The 15,438-nt window shown below is 49.0% G+C and overlaps 1 protein-coding gene across 3 annotated transcripts in view; it reads left to right on the top strand.

Annotated features, from left to right (window-relative positions):
• Positions 1 to 15,438, top strand: part of SLCO3A1 (solute carrier organic anion transporter family member 3A1) — a 298,277-nt gene that overhangs the window by 106,398 nt on the left and 176,441 nt on the right. The gene's annotated exons all lie outside the window — the stretch shown is intronic.

Raw genomic sequence — 15,438 nt, forward strand, 5'->3', positions numbered from 1 at the left:
TTTGTGGAGATAAGTCAGCGGGAAAAGGGAGCCTTGCAGTGACACCAGAAAACCCCTCGAGATGATCAGCTTACCTGGGATGACCCACGAGTCCCATGCCGTTGTCGTGGGAAACCGGGGCTCCCCTGTAAATGGAGATTCAGCGGCCCTGTCATTTGTAATGGGTTGGTTGGTTTGTTGGTCTTGTTTTCGGCCATTTGGAGGTCATTGAGTAGCGTCTCGTCCCCCACACGCGTGTTTGGGTGTGGTGAGCGTGTGGGGTGAGACACGGACAGCCGCTGCAGCCGGCAGACCCCGCCCCCATGTCGACCCACGTGTCGTGGCTTCAGTGGGAGTTTCTTGCTTGTGCCACATCCAGAGCACGTGGGCTAACCGTGGCCAAGTGGTGGCTCTCTGTACCTTGGCATGGCTGTTGTCAGTGTGTCCTGTGCAAGGTTGCTGCGTGAAATGCCACGGGAGGGGTGTGGCAGCTCATGGGGGCCGGGCTGGCGGTGACCCACATCACCTCCACGCATGCGCAGCTCCTGTTGGCCGGGGCTCAGGCCCGCGGCAACCCCGGGAGGTGGGGAGAGCCCACTGAGCGCTGAGTCCCTCGCAGCCACAGGGACTCTGTGTGCCTCAGGGCATGTCCTGAGAACTGCTTCCTTCAATCCTCAGTTAGACGTGTCACTGTCCCCATTTTGCAGATGAGGAAACGGAGGCTCCAGAAAGCTTTATGTGACTTGCTCCTGGCCGCAGAGGATTGGATGCTGGTGAGGGCCCTGGAATCGGGGCGCCTGTAGACCTCATCCTGTGACTTACCCTGAACTTTCTTTCCTTGAGGCTCTCAATGTGGCCAGGCGTCCTACCTTCATACCCCTGTACGTGTGCCATACAGCTCCTGGGACAGTCCCCATCTGAAGCCCGAGGCTCTGGGACCTTGTCTCCTCCCAGCAGCATTCGGATCAGGTGAGAGAGGATCAGTGGGGACCCTCAGTGGTTAGGGAGGGTTTACAGAAACTTGGAGGGAGAGAGAGGGCTGCGCCCTTATTGGGGAGTAGAGGTAGAGAGTGAGAGCGAGCAGCGTTATCAGACCTGGGATCAAAGGAAAGAGGATGCCAGGACCCACCCCCAGCCTGAGCATGGGAACCCTAAAGCCAACCTTGGTCCTTCAGCAACCCCTGAAGGGACCTCAGGGCCACCTTGATGGCTGCATGTCCGGTCATGAGGGAGAAGCCCAAGATCCTGTTCAGATCCTAGATTCCCATGTGGTACTGAAGAAGGACTTTGAAAACTAGACCTGACAGGTCTCGCTGTGGGGCCAGCACAGGGGAGGCACACTGAGCTCGTGGGAGGTCAGTGGGGATGCGTGTGCGTGCACACATGCGCACAAGCGTGTGAATGTGGGAGTGAAAGTGTGTGCAAATGTGTAAGTGTGAGTCTGTATGTGTGTGGATGGGGAGAGTGTGTGCCTGTGTGTGTTTGGGGAGTGAAAGTATGTGTGACTGTATAAGTGTGAATTCGTGTGTGTGTGTGTGTGTGTGTGTGTGTTTGACTGAAAGTGTGAATGTGAGTCTGTATGTGTGAATGTGAATCTGAATGTTTGTGTGAATGAGTCTGCGTGTGTGTGTGCTGTGTGTGAAGGGGTGAATGTGTGAGTCAGCAGGAGTCCGAGTGTGTTCCTGTGAGTGTGAGACTGTTTATGTTTGAATGTAAGTGTGTGTGAGTGTGCATCTGTGTGAGTGTGTATGTTGAGGGCAGTTCTAGGAGTGACGGGGCACGCCTGCTCCAAAATGCTTCTCAGAGGGTGCCTGGGGAGCTCAGTCATTCGGCGTCTGCCTTCGGCTCAGGTGGTGATCCTGGGGTCCTGGGATCGAGCCCCGTATCAGGATCTCTCCTCAGCAGGAAGCCTGCTTCTCCCTCTCCCACTCCCCCTGCATGTGTTCCCTCTCTCGCTGTGTCTTTCTGTCCCTCTCTGGCAAATAAATAAAATCTCTAAAATAAAATAAAAATGCTTCTCAGGCGTCTGGAAGGCGTGAGCCCTGTTGTGAGCCTGTCCGACCCTGGGGACCTGGACTCCAGCTCCCAGCTCTTGTGGGAGGGAGGCCGGGAGCTCACGCAGAAGCCCAGAGGGGACTTGGTGAAGCTTGCTGCCTCCCGTGCCCTTCTTGGGCACCTCCCTGACCATCCGTGGAGCTTCTCTGTGCCTGGCTCTGCAGTGAGTCCCCCAGAAGGCATCTGAGCCTTGTCATTTTGGCAGCCGTGGGGCACTCATGCCCAGCCAACCACGGGCAGCTCTGCTCTGCGGTAACAAGGTCAAGAAGGGTTGAGAAACAACCCAGATAGAAACAGGTGGCCGCGCCTGTGGCTCGCGATGAGGTCAGGCCCCTTCTGCTTTGTGACAGATTTGGGACGCACAGAACAGACAAGTTGGGGCCTCGTGCAGACCGAGGCCAGCGCTGACACCGGTGAGGACGGAGTGGGGAATGGGGAGTGCTTCACGGCCAGGGCGGAGGAGCTGGACAGCCCAGAGTGGAAGCCAAGGATGATTCTGATCAGCTTATAGGTTTCTTCTGCTGTGTTGTGAGCACCAGCAGCTCCCGGGAGATGCTGTGGCCCCTGCATACTGTGCTACATCGCCGTGTCCCCTGGGTGCTTGGGGTGGAAAAATCCCGATTGGATCCAGCACAGAATTGCAGTTCTGAGCACTTGAGACTCTGACCCCACCAAGGTATTGTGCCAAGTGCCCCTGATTTTGTGGGCTCAGGTTTGCATCAAAGCAGGAGGCTGAGATGTGCTTTTCAAATGCAAATTTCGGGGACATTGATTTGAATGGGTCCCTTAGGAGCCATAACTGTTTTCAGATCCCAATTAACCTGGGTGTATTTGAATGCCTCAGCAGTGGAAGGGATTCATGCCTGGGCCTTGGTGACATTTCTGGAAGCCAGCAGCTGGCATGTCTCATGCAAAGAGGTAGTTTCAACTCCAGGCTGAATGATAAGGTGATGGCTTTGGAGAATGTAAAAAATTCGACCCCTTGCTTCTTCAAAGAGCTCAGCTGCTCTAAGACCAATCACATTTGTATGGCATCTAACTTCCAGAAGGCAGCTCTAGTCCTAGAGAAGACAAAAAAATTTGGTGTAGTTTTTTCTTTTTTTTTTTTTTTCAACAGTAAGAGAGAGGAGACCTAATTTGTTTTTGAGCTCCGCTTTCAAATAACATTTAAATGGTTTTAAAACTGTCTGAAACCATTTGGGCTGCTATAACAAAACTATCCTACCCTGGGTGGTTTGAAGAACAGACCTTTATTTCTCGCAGTTCTGGAGGCTGGAAAGTCCAAGATCAAGGTGTCTGGTGAGAACTCGCTTCCTGGCTTCTAGAGAGCCATCTTCTCCCTGTGTCCTCATGTGTGGTGAAAGGGGTGAGAGAGATCTCTGGGGTCTCTTTCATAAGGACAGGAATACCAATCATGAGGTCTGCAGTCTCATGACCTCATCACCTGCCAAGGGCTCCACCTCCAAATACCATCACCTTGGGATTTGAATTTTGGGGGGAACACTTAACATTTATTCTGTAACAAAAACTGTCTTTGGAAAGGATCCAGAAGAGTTGGACTTTGGAGAAGTTTTGGACTACCTTCATCTGTTTTATTTATGTTTTCCTTTTTATTTTAAGATTTTATTTATTTGAGAGAGAGGGAGAGGGAGAGCATGAGAGGGGAGAAGGTCAGAGGGAGAAGCAGACTTCCCATGGAGCTGGGAGCCCCATGTGGGACTCTTTGATCCCGGGACTCCAGGATCATGACCTGAGCCGAAGGCAGTGGCTTCACCAACTGAGCCACCCAGGCACCCATGTTCTCCTTTTTAAATATGCATAGAAGCAATTTAGAGCATAGGAATCTATATCTAAATATAATAGCTCTTGCATCTTTGTTTTAAATAAAAGTTTCAAGCAATATAAGAGCCTTTTAATTATCAGAGCAGACCGTGAGGTATCCGGAAGCAGACAGTATGGTTTTCTAGTCTGACTGCTGTACCTAGAAGCAAACTGTGGGACCCATTAGTCCAGAAGAGCACACTAGCACCCCCCCCCAAGCTTTCTATGGTATTCTGTTAGAGTATCTGTCCTAGTTACGCTTTCCTTTGATACTAATATGGTTTGTCTCCCTCCCCCGTTCCCTTATGTACTAGAGCTGGTGTGGATGGCTCCTGAGTACTGCCCCGTGATAAGAGCAGATAACACTTGACACATAACAATACTCCTCTCTTGAATGAGTCTCATGGGATACAGATAATCTCAGATGAAATGATTTTTTGGAAAGATTTATTTTTATTTTGGTGAGAGAGAGAAAGTGAAAGAGTGGGGGGAGGCAGAGGGAGAGAGAGACACTCAAGCAGACTCCTTGCTGAGTGTGAGGCCTGAGAAGGGGCTCGATCTCATGCCCCTGAGATCACAACCTGAGCCAAAACCAAGAGTTGGCCGCTTAATCGCCTGTGCCACCCAGGCATCCCACCAGATGAATAAACCCATTTTATAGATGGATGAACAATCCGGTAGTGCTGACCTCCGGCTCCTGTTATCTATCCTATTATCCGGGATCTTGTTACCAAATATCAAATATCTAGATCCTGACATCTGTGAAATACCAAAGGTTTTTGAGTTCTGAGTTTTGAGCTGTGTTCCTTTCAACCGGCTCACCATCTGGGGGCCACCAGGACATGGTGGCAGGAATAAAGGTCAAGGTCACTTCTTCAGTACCCTCCCATATCCCACTGGCACGAACTCTCTTCCTGTCTACTTTGTCTGCAAGACTCGGTACCAGAAGTTCTCACGAGCAGATCTGCAGAGGGCTGGGTCAAGAGGAAGGCTCTACTTCCTCCTCCTCCTCTCTCTCTTTCCTGCAGAGATGCAAGGTGTCTTTGAAAAGCTGCTATCTTCTTTCCCTTCTGGTTGCCTTATTTGTTCAGATGCTTCCATCCAGCATTTTCTTGACTCCCCTGCCTAATCACCTCGGAAAGTATCCAGGCGAGCAGCTCCTGGCCCATCCATCAAAGTGCCATGCACACCCGCTGTCTCAAGTCAAGGAAATGCTCCTAAAAGCTGCAGGGGAGGGCAGTGCTCCGGTTTCAGTGAAAGACCGGAGGCGGGAGGAGTTGTCCGCATGTGGTTCCCTGGCCCCGTTCACTTCTTCCTTCCTGGGAAGTGGAGGAGGAGAGGAAAGAGTGTTTGGTGGGTATCGTTCAGATGACCCTCAGCCTCCTGGGAGCTTTCTCTCAAGCGAACCCTTCTGAGTTACGCTGGGGTTATTTGAGACAGGCTGGGACTGAATTCAGGCTCTAGAATTCTCTGGACTGTGATATTTGGCATGAAGGTGTTACCGTTGGAACGATGCCTCCAGCCGGTCCCATCGGGTTGCTAGGTGAGATGTGGACCACCCTAGGGCCAGGGGCACCGAGTTCTGGTGCTGGGGAGAGGAAATTCTGCCACAGACAGGGAGTGAGAAGGAGCTGGGATGGAGATGACCCCACTTCCCACTCACTAGTGAAATTTCTGCCCTCTCTGCACACACACCTCCATGCATAGCACTTGCTCTGTGCTCAGACATGTGTGTGCCCACAGCCCCACAAACGGGTCTCTCAGGCCCTGCACGACTTTTTGGTCATCCAGAGGTTGGCCTTGCTTATTGGTGCCTTTATGCTTTGCTTTTGTGGCTGTGCTTATCTCATTTAATAATTTCTAAAGTTTCCTTAATTGCAATATCATGGATACCCAGGGTTCTGTTAGTGACTGAGTGAGTCTGTATGTTACAATGTTGCACCATGTTCATGCTTGCTTCTCTGCCCGCCCCCTGCAGTGCATGCACAGGGTCCCACTGCCCGTGCTGTCTGCCTGTAGCATGACTGACTGACTGTCCTTTGTCCTTGCGCTGCAACACGGCTCATGCACCCATCTCCCCACACTACCTCGAGGGGTAAACCATGTCTTTTCATTGTATAAAACAAGTATGTGTATCAATGTACCTGATACATACAAGCAATTAGTAGCTATCTATCTGCTAGATGAACGAGTGAGTGAATGAGTTTTTGGAAGGGGAGAAGGTTGCAATTTGGAAAATATCTGACCAGTCCATGGATACTAAGAACCAATTATTTTTGTGGATTAAATTTCTCACGTTTGTCTCTTACAATTATGTGTTTCCCATGAAGATCATTACCGTAATCTACTTTGACTTGGTGCCACTCCATCTGTATCATTTCCTTCCATGTCCGTGGGTCTCCTGGCGGTGGAGGCTGGGCCTGGGGGATCTGGACTGAGTGGTGGGAGAATTGGGCAGAGTGGGTCCTTTGGGTTGCTGTCTAGAAGAAAATCTGAGCGGGGAGCAGTGGTAGGTGTGGCTGCTAATTTCCCAGTTTTATGTGTTGAAATTCTCTAGCATTACTTTTGTCTTGACAATCGAGAAGTTTCGAAGTATCGCATTTTTCCCCCTTAGCTAAATACTAAAAGGCAAAAAGACTTTACTTGCTCACACAGAAAAACATTTAGCTCAAATAGAAAAAAAGAAAGTCCATAGCCATTAAAAAAAAAAAAAAAAAAAAAAAAAAAAAGACACTGGCCTTGAGATACAGCACACTTTCCCCAAGCTGTTCAAAACCCTTCATAAGCAAGGTCCTCGTAGCACGGGTAGGAGAGAGGTGGGGTAAGTTCTGAACTACGTTTTAACGTGTTATTTAAAGTGTTGTCACAGTGCAGTAGATTTGCATGCCTGTCTTTGGGCTCTGTGTCTCAAACAATGAGAGTTGTGATGAAATTTGCAGCTGGTGAGCTGGCCCCAAGCCTGGGCTGTTTGGGCTCCCGCACACCCTGGAGCAGCCAGCAAGGCTGCTGGGGTCATGGACGTGAGGTGCCTGCAGGGTGGGGAGGGAGACCTGGGGTCCTCTCCCGTCTTCGCAGCTGCCCTGTCAAATAGATTTAACGTGGAATGTTGAGTCTGTAGCCATTCGCTGGAAGAGTCCTGGAGAATAAAAGCGGGCATCTTGGAGGTGGGCTGTGTCTGGTTTCCTGGGACCCAGAAGGAGCTCCAGGAAAGCAAGGTGGCTGCTGTTTTCCCCTTTTCCTTTTGGAGAAGTGGATCCTTTCCTCCCATTAACCCTCCGAACTTCCAGGTCTCTTCTAATCTTAAACAGGCAACAAGTGTGGATCCCGCCCTCATGCAGTGTCTTGCCTTGTCTGGACCTTGCTCCCACAAGCATGGTTTTCCTTCCAGCAGCCAGAAGCCTCCCCAGGGCAGAGAGGACTGTCCCCTGTTTCCCTGACCCTAGAAGATGAGCTGAGCTGCTGGGGGGTCTGTCCACCAGCTCCAGGCCTGTGCTGAGAGGCTGGCGGGTGCAGAACAGGGGATCATGTGTAAGCTCTTCAGATAAGGAGAGGCGTATGCAGTTGGTCATTATTTGTGGATTCTGTATTCGCGGATCTACCTGCTACCATTTATTTGTAACCTCAAAATCGATATCCACAGCCCTTTTTTGCTCCTTTGCAAACCCACACAGCACGGTGAAAAATTGGATTTGCCCCACGATGAATGTTCCCAGCTGAGGTCAAATAAGGCCACTTTCTGCCTCCTTGTTTCAGCTCTCATACTATAAACAATTGTCCTTTATGTGGCCCGTTTAATGCCGCACTTTCTTGCTTTCTGTTGGTGATTTCGCTGTTTAAAATGGCTCTCAAGTGTAGTGCTAAAGTGCTGTTCTGTGTTCCTAAGTGCGAGAAGGCTGTAATGTGCCTTTTGGAGAAAACACGCGCTTTCGATGAGCTGCTTTCGAGTTGCGGAGCCATCGGCTTGCGAGTTCAGTGTTAACGAGTCAGCAGCACCTCTTAGATACGGGGTCTTTAAGCAGAAACGTATACAGCGAGGCTCTCTAGTGATCTTAGGATGAGACACATGTGACCAGAGGTTCGTAGGAGCTTGACTCTGGATCCCTCCAGGAGGAGTCACTAAATTGATGTTCGGTGCAGGTCCGTAGAGCACGGTGACTGCAGTTAGTGTGAATCAGCTGTGTGAGGTGCTTTGAGAATTTTGCACACCCTGGGTACCCCGTTTGGGGCATCTGGCTGATCTTCTGGGGCACCCATGGTGCCCTCACACAGAGGGCTGTGTTAGGGTGGGGTTGGGAATGAGAGGCGGGGGGCTGCCGTGAACCAGGGCACCAGGACAGTGCGGCTGGCTCATCTCGCCGTACTGACTCCCTGAAGGGGGTGGTGGTTCTCAGGAGTCTGTTCTCCGGGTGAGGACAGAGGCCCCCCGGAACACCCTGACATGGCCTTCCAGTCTGGTTCCTGGAGTTGCATGGGTTGAATCAATCTCAGATGTGAGATGGACTGCTCCTCCATCCAGGGACCCATAGGAAGGGACAGTGGGTGGGACACTGGCATGGGGAACTGAGATGAATGGATGGAAGGTGGGGGTTTCATGCTCTCTACCTCTGACTCCCTAGAAAAGCCATAGTCATGGATATCCAGGTGGTGAACAGACCCCCCAAGTGCCCGCTGCTGTCAGGCACTGCACCTTGGCTCTCATCGGAACCTGAAGGCAGCCTTCCGAGTTACCGTCCTCTCCATTCTGTCATAAAGAGCATGCACAGAGGGGGGGCAGCTGGGTGGCTCAGTAGGTTAAAGCCTCTGCCTTCAGCTCACGTCATGATCTCAGGGTCCTGGGATCGAGCCCCACATCGGGCTCTCTGCTCAGTGGGGAGCCTGCTTCCTCCTCTCTCTCTCTGCCTGCCTCTCTACCTACTTGTGATCTGTCAAATAAATAAATAAAAATCTAAAAAAAAAAAAAAGCATGCACAGAGAGGTTGCCTGAGTTGTCAGAAGACACACAGCTCATGAGGGCTAGAATTTAGAGGCCAGCCTAGATGAACTGAGGGGCAGCTAATGGGATTTGGTGACTGATTGGAAAATCCAATGGAACAGCAGCAAGATTGGGGAATGAAGGTGGGATTTTTGTCTGGAGGTCTACAGGACTGGTTGCTTTGAGGGCAATGAAGAAGTTGAGTGAGTGAGTGCAGGGGACAGGGGTGAGGCGAGGCCCTGGATCTCAGCCTGGGTCGGTTTTGCCCCTTTGAGAACAGGTGGCAGTGTCTGGATTCCTTTTCGGTTGTTGGTTTTCATAATGGGGTTGGGGGCAGGGGGAGGCTACTGGGCTCTGATGGGCAGAGGCCAGGGAAGCTGCTAAAACACCTTCCAGCACAGTGGACAGCCCTTGCGACAAAGAATGACTTGACCCAGGATGTCAGCAACGCCAAGGCCGAGAACACCCGACTTAAGATGAAAGCAGGCTCTGGCAGGATATCGTGGGTCAGATCCCAGAGGGGCCTGGAGAGAGGCCGAAGGGAGAGCCTGCTGTTGTGGCAGCAGAGGGTGAAGGGTTTATTTTGGATTTCCAGCTAACATTTCCTCTGCCATCCAGAAACTTCAGTGAAAGTATTTCCTTCTGACTTGTTATCATTCCAGGCTCGATCCACTCTTTTTTTTTTTTTTTTTTTTTGTACCTTCTCTGTGTTAAATAAGACACACTGTCTGTGAGCCATATCTCCACGTGGTAGAAGCCCAGAGAGGTGACAAGAAGGCTGGGGAGGGCAGCGCCACCCATGAAACAACCTTAGTATGGGACACCTATCTGGGCTCAGGGATGCTGTGAGGCCTCCACTGGGGGTCTGAGACGAGGGGAAGGGCAGGGGTAGGCAGCAAGGCCCGAAAAATCAGGCCCCTGACCTCAAGGGTCACCACTGGCTTTATTTTTTCCTAACTCTTCTTAGCATTTATGGTGTGTCCTCTGGGACTTTGCAACATTTTCAGAGACCCATGAATAAAAATGAGCCATGCAAATTCCTGTATGGGCAGTTTCCCATACTGGGGGCACAGAGGAGGGGACAGGTGCCTTAGCTTGCAGAAGCCAAAAGGAGGGCACTAGTCGTGGTTGGGACCACAAGGTCGAGAAAGGAGTCCAGGCAGAGGGAAGAAAGTTCTGGAAGGTAAGAGTGTGCTTTAGGTGCTTAGCATCCATGAAGGGCGAGGGGAAGGCTGCAGGGCATTCACAGGGCAGGAGAAAATTGGGTGCTTCTTCCAGAATTATCTCTGAGGTTTCAAGGGAGACTTTTTCCAAGAGATGGAGAGCCCCTGTGAGAAGGGAAACTGTTTGTCATCCCTCTGTGGCAGGGAATCTGTGGTCTCTCCCCAAGAGGAGTGAGAAACCAGTGCCCATTTTGCCTTATTATAGAGGAGAGAACTCCTTCTTCAAGAAGCAAACCTAGCTGGGCCCTAGACACCCTTTACAGAGGGAGGGTAGCCAGAGAGCCTGGGTTCTGTTCCAACATCTCTGCGTCCTCGCTGTGCAATTAGGGGAAATTTACTCAGTGTCTCTGACCTGCAAGTTCCGGTCTGTAAAACGAGGAGAATGAGCGTGCCTATACCACTGGGTTTTTACGAGCTGAAATGATTTAGTGTGATTTGCTGGGGCAAGTCCCTCTTTACCATCTACGTGAGGCGGTGGAGGAAACTCTGAGACACTGTTGAGTTTCAGGAGAACCAGGGGCCGCTATGCTGCACTGAGCTGTCACCTGTGCATTTTTTAAAAATGGAACTTGAATGCCTTTGCATGCGACTGGCAGGCCCCACCGTCCACTCGGCACCCCACCCCTTGTCCCAAACCTGTCCCGCTCTGCACGTGTGGTGTCCTCTGCTCTAGGCAATGTGGGCAGAAGGGCAGGGGGCCCAGGAAGTTGTGGTGAGCGGAGGGAAGATGGAGGAGAGACCGTTGGCAGGATTAGCCATAAACGGAGCTGGTTGTGCCGCCCGCGTGCGTGGGTGGGAGCCCTATTCATACGGCAGTGAAGGGTTTTTCAGTGCTGGATTCTGTCCAGGAGCTCATTGATGATCGGTTTCCATGGCAATGGGTTCTCAGGCCAGGAGGGTACCCTGCAGGCCCGTGACTCCAGCTGGTGGCTGCAGGCTCGTGTCTAGGTTCAGCCCCACTCTTGACGTCACTCCTGCAGTGTTGGCACAGCCGCCCTCCTTCTCCCCCTTGCTCCCTTCCCGCTCCCCTCTCAGCTTGCCCTCCCCGCCCCCCACAAGCAGCTGGCTCTCCAGGCAGGAGATGCAGCCAACCCACACCCCCCGAGCTCCCATGTCAGCTTTAAGAGCGGAGCGAGTGGCCGAAGAAGGAGAGACCACTGGCTCTGGGGGCAGAACCGTAGGCTAGAGCGTGACCTTGGGCAAGTCACTGAGCCTTGGAGCCCCATTCCCCTCTGTGACTCCAGAGGACTACTGAGGCTCACAGAACCTCCTCTAATTGTTGGATACCAGGGCTAGGCCATATGTCCAAAGGGGACTTTAAAAAAAATCTAGGTACTCTGCAGATAATAATTCAGAATAGTGAGCACATTGTATTATTCCTCAAGTTACGGCCATGCTGTCAGCTGCCCGCACCAGCGAGCAGGCGTGGGTGGGTGTGCTGGCTGGACAGCAGAGCCATAGCCCTAGATACTGGATGCTTCCAGAATGGACTGTGGTCTCTCAAGGCCTGTGCTTGTCCTGTTCTTCCTTCTCCTTGGAGTAGGCTGAGGTTGAGCTTCTCTTCCAGGTAATTCCTGTGTATCCTCTCAAGCGAAGTCTGGCATCCATTTCTGTGGGAGGAAGTTTCGGACCCCTTAGTCTGGGACAGGGCGTCTCCCTCGAGGACCCCAGGGCATGCCGTGGGTGAGGGGAGGGAATATGGGAAGTGGATGGTTGCAGAGGATCTGAGTGGTAGTGCTGCTTTTTAGAACTTTCTGTCCTGGGTGTGGTCCCCAGATTACAAAGTTTGAGGAGCTCTTTAAAGCTTTTGTCCTACTCAAGACAGGACAGGTGACCGGGGATGATTATGAACGGTCACCAAAGGAGCGTCTGCAGAAAACATCCATATGTTTACTCTCTACTCTCATCCTGTAGGGTCCCCTTGCTGTGCGTTTGGCTGTCACTTACAAGCAGTGACCTTTCTCTCGATCCACACGTTAATACAAATTTTGGATTTATGTGACTGCAAACACATAGATTTTCAGATGCAGCTGATCACATAATGTCCCAGAGATTGGACTCCAAGACCTTTAATGGAGTAAGTTTCACATGAATTTGTTTTGCCCTTTATTGTACAGTGGAAGAATGAAAAGGTGAAGAGATGTAAGAAGATACTTTTTGGGTTTTTTTTTCATTTAATATGTAAATATACATAATTACATAAATGTAAATTACATTTATGACTATAATTATTAGGATTGGCTGTTGTCATTGTCATGACGACTGGCCTGGCTCTGAATTTCTTGTTCCATCGGCCATGGGACCTGGCAGGTTGCCCCATCTTCGTGTCTGTCAGTGTCCCTACCTGCCGGGCTGGGCATAGCGACCATCTGATAGCATTCTGGAAAATGGGTAAAAATGAGATAACACATGTACTGATTAGAATCTGTTGATTTCCCCATTGGCTGAGTTTGCTACTGCTTACCTTTTACTTACTCATTTATGATTTTGTTAAATAATGATACTCTCTTTTTTTTTTTTTGAACTCTGGTTGATCAAAGTGTTAAACCCACCCATGTGATGATGACCTCTCCGACTGCTCCCTGTTTTAATTTTTAGATGCTAAAATAAAAGACTCTTTCTTCACACAGTATATCTTCTATCAAAGAACCTTGATTGCTCTTGTTAGTTTTTTTCATTTTTTTTTAAGTTGGATTTACTGAGGTATTACGTACATAAAAAATAATTTACTCTCTCCAGTGGATAGTTTGATGAGTTCTGATGAATGTGCACAGTTTTGGAAGCTCCCCCTTCATGAAGATCTAGAAGTTCTCTGGGACGCCTGGGTGGCTCAGTCAGTTAATTGTGTGCCTCTCGGCTTAGGTTCCAATCATGCCTTCAGGTTCCGGACGGGGACAGAGCCCCGTGTCTGGCCCCATGCTGAGCACGGAGGCTGCTTAAGATTCTCTCTCCCTCTGCACCCTTCCCATTCATGCAGGTTCTCTGTCTCTCAAAAAGGAAGAAAACAAAACAAAACAAAAACAACCAAGAGAAGTTTCATCACTTTTAAAAGTGGTTTTTGTCTTTTTGTTTGTTTGTTTGTTTTTGTATTTTTTCTCAGTCCCCTCTTTCTTCCCCCAAGTACCTGGTGGCCACTGGTCTGATTTCTGTTCCTGTAGGCACAGCTTTCTGGCCTTTTGTGGCTGACTTCTAACATTCACCTTAATGCTTCTGAGATTCAGGCTTGTGAGCACATCCAGCCATAACTTGTTCCTTTCTGTTGCTGAATCGTGTTCCATTGTGTGAAACGTACTGCAGTTTGCTCATTTGCTGGTAGAGGGATATTGGGTTGTTTCCAGTGTTTGACTATTATGAATACTGTTGCTGTGAATACTTGCCCACAGGTCTCTAACTTCTTTGCTCCCAGGGAAATACCCATGTGTGGGATTGCTACATTGTATACTGCTGGGTAATACTCTTTTAATGTGAATTTCACTTTGTCTCTGTTTTAATATTGTTCTCCTTTGTTGCCTGAAATTTGTCTTGTCTTTTTTTTTTTTTAATTGTTCCATCACCTAGTTCTTCTGTGTTCTTTGTCAATCAGCATGTAATTGGGTTGTGGCTTATTTATTTTTTAAACTCATTTTGGATTTTTTGGATTTTAGTATAATTCTAGTTTGGCATACTTCTTTTGTCCTTTCATATGGAATTTTAATATAATTCTTTTGTATATAATTTATTTATTTATTAAAAGATTTTATTTATTTATTTGACGGAGAGAGATCACAATAGGCAGAGAGGCAGGCAGAGAGATAGGAGGAAGCAGGCTCCCCACTGAGCAGAGATTCCCAATGTGGGACTCCATCCCAGGACCCTGAGGTCATGACCCGAGCCAAAGGCAGAGGCTTTAATCCACTGAGCCACCCAGGTGCCCCTGTATAGAATTCTTTTATGCAGAATTTTATGTTTGTGTGTGCTCGCTGTTCATGTTTTCTCTTTCCCTTTATGAACTGTGCAGTGATTTGGAAGATAGCTTGTCTTAAGCCCTAATAATGCTTTCCATCAGATTGTAAGTTTATATTTCTCTAATCACTAAACACAAGAATAGGAGAAGGTAGGTGTGATATCTTACTTGGACAAAATAAAAAATTCATTGCTCTTCTTTTTTTCAACTTGCCCCCTGCCGATTTCCAACTGTTATTATAACGCAAGGTTATAGACTCTCGATATAGACTAAGGTTATCATTGCAAAGTGATTTTTACCATAAAATATTTTTTTAAGCTTCACTTTTGGCTGTTATATTCCATTTTGAAACCACAGTTTTAATGACCAGTTACACATCATTATTTAGATTTAGCTGATGTCATTGCTCCTTGCCTTCCTTTGTGTCATGGGACATTCCTGTCCCGGAGTTCTTGAATTTCAGGGATTTAGCTAGAATAGGTCTTTGAAAACTTTTCTCAGTAAAGGCATGTGAAGGGTGGATAATCTGAGTTCTTTAGCATCTGAAGAGGTTTTCTGGTTCTGGTTTTTTTTTTTTTTTTTTTTTTTTTTTTTAATACCACCATAATCAATTATCCAGGTCAAAAAGGAAAAAGACTTCAGTCACTTTCTCCTACAGTGGTGTAGCTGTTGTCTTCCGGTGGAGGGTTGGGCAGGGGGAGGGGGTGGGAGAGGGAACAGTCAAAGGTCAGCCTGGCCTTTGCCCCTTTTGCGTGCAGGTAGCACACTGCTTCTGCTTCTAGCTCCCTCTGTCCTCATCGTGGTCCAAGGCGGGAGAAGCAAAGTGGCTGTCCAACTGCGTCCTACCTTTCCTGTTGTTAGTGGCACACATAGAGATGGTGTCTCCTGGAAGTTCCAGAGGAAACCAGTCACCACAGTACATTTTGATTCTTTACTTGTTAGGGAGGAGGGAAAAAGCTGTTGAGAATGTACCCAGGAATGTGGACTCCTAAGATGCCTCAGTAGAGACAAGTCAGAAGCAGACCTTATTAGAGGGCCTTTTAATGGCTGAAGTTAAAAATGTGTTCTCTAAATGTGCCCTCCCAGGACACTCTAAGCTCTGAGGACAAGGATCTTGGCTGTCTTGTCCACTGTCCTCTTCCCAAACCCTGTGTGGGGCCAGGCCACAGGGTAGCACTCAGTAAACATTGAACATTGACTCAAATATTGAATGTAGAAATATTGATAACTGAATCCTATTGCACCAGATAATTTTCTTAAATAAATGCCACTTTGTGCTTCTCGTTGGTTTTCTCATGTCACCCACTTTTGGGGGAGTTTTTCAGATTTCTGTTTTTTGTTCGTTTGTTTTTAAGATTTTATTCATTTATTTGAAAGATGGAGAGAGGACAAGCAAGGGAGCAGCAGAGGGAGAGGGAGAAGCAGGCTTCCCACTGGGCGGGGAT

This window comes from Lutra lutra, chromosome 7 (genome assembly GCF_902655055.1).
Source record: "Lutra lutra chromosome 7, mLutLut1.2, whole genome shotgun sequence".
Taxonomy (NCBI): Eukaryota; Metazoa; Chordata; class Mammalia; order Carnivora; family Mustelidae; genus Lutra; species Lutra lutra.